The sequence below is a fragment of the Cardiocondyla obscurior genome, linkage group LG14 (assembly GCF_019399895.1).
Source record: "Cardiocondyla obscurior isolate alpha-2009 linkage group LG14, Cobs3.1, whole genome shotgun sequence".
In the NCBI taxonomy this organism is placed as follows: domain Eukaryota; kingdom Metazoa; phylum Arthropoda; class Insecta; order Hymenoptera; family Formicidae; genus Cardiocondyla; species Cardiocondyla obscurior.
This window is the reverse complement of record NC_091877.1, coordinates 4,074,438-4,080,250: the sequence shown is the minus strand read 5'-3', so window position 1 is coordinate 4,080,250 and position 5,813 is coordinate 4,074,438. Positions and strand designations below refer to the sequence as shown.

General features: G+C 32.7%; 1 long non-coding RNA gene across 1 annotated transcript; it reads left to right on the top strand.

Annotated features, from left to right (window-relative positions):
* Positions 1 to 2,321: 2,321 nt before the first annotated feature.
* LOC139108253 (uncharacterized) lies at positions 2,322 to 2,980 on the top strand. The gene is made up of 3 exons (XR_011546631.1): positions 2,322 to 2,389; positions 2,461 to 2,634; positions 2,718 to 2,980. It is a non-coding gene; the product is annotated as an uncharacterized lncRNA (long non-coding RNA).
* Positions 2,981 to 5,813: the final 2,833 nt, after the last annotated feature.

Here is a 5,813-nt window from a genome sequence, read left to right as displayed (position 1 = left end):
TCGAAGTACATTGCTCGTTCCACAGTTGTGTGCACACGGGCACATATATCACACGGATATAACGAAGCGTTGCGGCTTTGAAATTCATTTGCCACGTTGCCAGTAAGACTGATATACTTCAGATCCTACAACGTGTTTGCGAATCTTGGAAGATGGGGTCATAAATCGTATTGCATCGATATCAAACAAGGCGCGCGTTGTCGCCACCTCGTCTTCGTAATAAAGTATATGTAACAAAATTTCGTACGCGGAGTAATCAGCGCTTAAATTCTGCAAATTGAGTCGTTCCCGCGTAGTATTTTCCAACCATTTCATCGTCGTCGAATTGTTGCAAGCACTATCCTCCGACAAGGGATGAATCTCGATTTCTTCATCAACTTCGATTTCGTCGTAACTATATTTCTTCATCAACTTCGATTTCTTCGTTGTTCATTTCTTATAGTCGATCTGATCTTTCAATCACTATTCGAGATTCACGCATTTATTAGAACTGAGTCCATAACAGATGCATTGTATTCTTTGCCCGATTAATCATGTGGTGATTTCATTTCTTACCACTCTCTCAAGATTATACTAATTGATTCATTTAGCACAATATTAAAGAGCCGTTAAATGCAAAGACAGTTGACATCTCTTAGAATAAAAAAATTCGAGTTTACCCTCGTCCTAAGTATTTTAAAAAACTTTTGCTACGGAATTAAAAACGTTAGGCTTATTTCTTTCGACAAAGAAATGTACACCATCCTTTCTCTGTTTTGAGTCGCTGCGTTTAACCCTTTGTGCTTTGATCTCATAGTCTATTTTATAAATGAGGGTTGGGCGATTCGCACATATATGTTTGAGGGCAAAGTGAGCGAGGAAAAACAAAAGATGGTGCACTTATCACTCTCACTCGACATATGAAACAATTTGGCTCCAGAGATCAGATCTTCAACCAATCAACAGTCTCATGGTTCACTTGCACAAACCACTCATCGTAATTCGATCAGTCATCGTTTGTCACCAAGAATTGGCAGGAAAGTATATATTCTTATATATTCTTAAATATTTTTAAAACCATTTTAATACATAAAAATTTATAATTTTATACTTTTTTAAATTTTTTAATTTATTTTTTCAGATGATTTCCAACATCGACGTAAGACAGCTGTCCACTTGGCCGATTGAGGTACGCGTGGTACGCGTACAATCACCTACAATGTTTTGGGTGAAATTAATCAACGATGAAGCAGCTCATAAGGAAATGCTGGAACGAATGGCCTTACGCATGAGATTTGCAGCATCTCAACTGATACTGTCACCGAATGAAATAATAATAGGAACTCTCGTTGCCATTCGCGAAGGTTCAAAATGGCAAAGAGGGATCATCGAGTACGTCGGTGCTACTTCGATTACTGTAAATCTTCGCGACTGGGCTCGCACAACTGAAAGAATGCCGCATGAATGTTTACGACTAGAGAGCCAATTCCATGAAATGAGGTGGCAAGCAATACCATGTGTTTTAAATGGAATCTTGCCTCTGCGAGCTCAGGTATGGACGGAGCAGGAGGTTGTGCACGCAAAAATCATCATGGAAAAAACGCAGGGATGGATCATTATCAATGATGTTCTCAGTGACAATGCTGCACTTGTTTCATATCTCAGAGGCGGGCAAACGGAAAACGTGCCTATGATAGATGTATCTACATTATTTATACAAATAGGTATTGCAAAAAAAATTTAAATGGGATAAAACGCCGACTGAATCAGTTGCATCGCAAACACAGTGAAAAAACAATATCGTTATGTGCGGTGTGTAAAAAGGGTGTTAAAAAAGAACCTTAGGTTCGTTCATATGAATATCCGCTTCTAATCATGAGTGTATTTACGAACACACTTATGAAAGCAGGGATAGAAACGCAGCACGGAATTTTTTTCATTGTTCGCTCGTCAATCGGACGGTGAGGATCTTAAAAAAATTATCAGTAAAAAAAGTGATTATCTATCTGCTCTTGTTATTTTGACTCTTGTTTGTATAATTGTTGTTTTTTGTTGTATATTTGTCGGGTTTTTTCCATTTATTAAAAAAATGAGTTGTCGTGATTTTTTAATTCGAGTGTGCCAACGACAAAATTGTAATAAATATCATGAAATACGCCGATGTACAAAAAATAATTGTACTCAAGGCAGCTCCTGTAAATACGTACATTTACGCCAAGAAGAAGTCGATAACATTAATAATAATATAAGACCACACAGTAAGGAGGCATATGATGAATTGAAGCGAATTGCATATCTCCTACGTGAAACATACCGGAGGAACAAAAAAAATCATGCACGCTCAATTTATTAGGCGAATGTTTATGGTCCTGTGTAGCATGTGGAACTGCAGATGCAGAACTGCCAACACGTAAGTATTTACTGTTGTACTAAGATTTTTACTCAATTAAAAAAATTTTACTTAACAAATTTTTTTTTCAGGAAACATGCCAACCTGCAATTATTGCGAAGTGAAATTAATTGAAGGGTTCAAGGCACTGGTATGCGGCCATGCATACTGTAAATATTGCATACCATTTCTTCCGTTTAGTGTTGACCCTCTGCCATGTTACTATTGCAGTACTTGCAAAGCGTGGAAAGTAAAAATAAACCTATGTAAGTACATGTCAATATCTTAATAACCAATATCTTAATAACTAATATGATAATTTATTAATTTATACTTTTTTCTTTTCCAGATAATGACTAAAAAAAAGGAACTGCCATTATGTTTAAAATCTGTATCATTTAAAATCTGAATCATTTTTAATCTGTATCTTTAATTAGCCTTTGTCATATATAATTAGCTTGTGTCGTATATAATCAGCCTGTGTTGTTTATAATTAGCTTTTTGTAATCATGTTATTGTTGTAATCATGCTATTTTTGTAATTTTAAAAAGATATAATCATAGGATAACATCATTTTTTATAAATAATAGTTTGTACATCATTAGCTTTAATTTATTACAATTCTAATTTTGTGAAAATAGTTTAAGCTCTTACGATAATATATATTCAATAAAAATGTTAAAGTGAAAAAAAAAATCGTTTTTTTTGTACATCATTAGCTTTAATTTATTACAATTCTAATTTTGTAGAAAATAGTTTAAGCTCTTACGATAATATATATTCAATAAAAATGTTAAAAGTAAAAAGAAAAAAAAAATTTCGTTTTTTTTTATGCTCTCACACTCTTAAAATTGCGTTTATTAAAGTAATGAAATAATGAAGAAATCAATGTAATTAAAAAAGGCAAATTTTATTTTTCAATTCAATGTAATTAAAAAAAAACAAATTTTATTTTTATCTTAAATGCCATGTTAATAATACTAGAACATTGTTTTACACTATATTAATCTTATATTAATCTTATATTAATCTTATATTAATATTACTACGTAAATAAAAAAATACAAAAATATAAAAATATAAAAATACAAAAATACAAAAAAATACAAAAATACAAAAATACAAAAATACAAAAATACAAAAATATAAAAAAATGTAAAATTACAAAAGCGGTTATACAAAAGCGGTTATACAATCAAATACATCAAAAGCGGTTATACAATCAAAATACATCAAAAGTCATTATACAACAAAAGTGATTATACAACAAAAGCATTATTTGAAAAACGTGGTAAAAAATGTAGTGTATAATGGTAATAATGACAGAAAAAAATGGTAAAAAATTGTTAATATAAGAAATCGTATGATACTGTAGATTTGCACATGGGGCATTCAATTGTTAAAATATCTTCAGTTTGAATATAATCTGCACATTTTAAGGCACATGTGTAGCAATACACATGCTTACACCTTCCAGCACCAAATGTGTCTCTCGATACTTCCTCACAGCAAATAATGCACTCCATTTTTTCAGCATGTGCAATATGTCGCCGATTACAATTTTCCCTTTGGCATCTTCCAGATTTATAATCGCCGCATATATTTGTGTTTTGAAGAGTTCGCCCCACCTCTGCCCTCATCCGATCGGACGCCTTCCCAGTTCGTTCGTATCGGGCTTGCTCAACACTTGTAATATGCAAGTATAAGCAAGTACTGTTGCGGCACGTCGTATTTTGGTATGAAAAACAATACTTGTACGTATGTACAAGATCGCATTGATTGGTGTTACAACGCCCTTTAATAAAATTTTCGCATAACTGACGTTTCTCTAAAATATAATAACACGTTATAATCATACCACAATATAAATTGTAATTTATAAGATATGTACCTTGCTTTCCAAAATAAGCCATTTTCACTAATAAGTATAATACTCTGTACAAAAACAACAAAATTACAAAACTACAACAGCAAAACTACAACAGCGAATAAGCCACACAAAATTTCTTCATAGAGATCCTTCTCTATACGATGTTAAGACAACGAATGATGCCGAAACAGTATGGTGTTCACTGCTCACGCAGTGGTTGAAGAAGGAGAAACAAACTCGGTGGTCAAAATAAACGATAAGAAAGCGTGAGACACTGACGGAGAACGAATATATTTTTCTCATAAGCGTACATATGTAAAAAAAAATTTTTAGGTGAACCATAAAATACAAAAAAAGTTTTTTTACCACCAGGCATGAAAAGATTCGTATCTAGTGAAAGCATGCAGATTGCACATTTTTTAAAGCATGCATGTTGCACATCTTGAAGCGATTGCTAACAGGGATATGTGAGTGAGTGAGTGAGAGCGTGAAAGGGTGCGAGCGTGAACGCAAACGACACTTGACCATAAGAAACTAATGAGTGTGAGATAGAGTGTGAGATAGAGTGTGAGAGAGCATAATAGATACTTGAACGCGAAACCGAATAGTAAGAAATACAAGGTGTTCAAAAAAACGAAATTTTTTTTTATTTTTTACATTTTTGATTATATTTTTAAAATATACATTATTTTAAAATATACATTATTTTAAACATTATTTTAAACATTATTTTATACCGATTTTACATAAATGATTAATATAACAATGATAACAATGATAACAATGATAACAATGATAACAATGATAACAATGATGATTATAGTGATGATGATTATGGTGATGATTATGATGAAGGCGCCGGTGACGTTGGCTTCACGCTTTTTTGTAATTTGATGAAAGTGACGGCTTCACACCAAAAATAATTCTTCTGTAATAGAAAAAAATTTTTTTAATAATATTATACATAAATAACAAATTTTTTTTTTTATTTTGTTTTTTAATACTTACCAATTATAGATTCCATAATTCGTGGAGCTCCTTTATCTTTGTCCAAGAAATTATTTTCCGCATGAGCAGTAATTGATAAAAAACGACATGAGCATAAAAAAACGACATGAGCATAAAAAACAACATGAGCATAAAAAAACAACATGAGCATAAAAAACAACATGAGCATAAAAAAACAACATGAGCTATGATGACAAAACGACGACGATGATGACAGTGACGATTACGACAAAGGCAGTGGTGACGACAAAGGCAGTGGTGACGACAAAGGTACTGGTGACATTTATGGATTGCATGACTGACACATATCTGAGTTTATAATAATTGCCAATGAATTATTACACTTATCGCAGTTGAAAACTTGTTCAATCAGAAGAACTTCATATGTTTCGGTGCGGTGACATCTCACCATTTTAAAGTCTTCATGCGCTAATAACTGTTCATCCATAAAGCATGGTATACAGTAAAATAGATAATCGTTAGTATAATAAAAAAAGATGCGGCAGTGCATTGTCTGATTGGTGATTTCGGTGGTGACTTCAGTTATTGCAACATCATCACCGATTT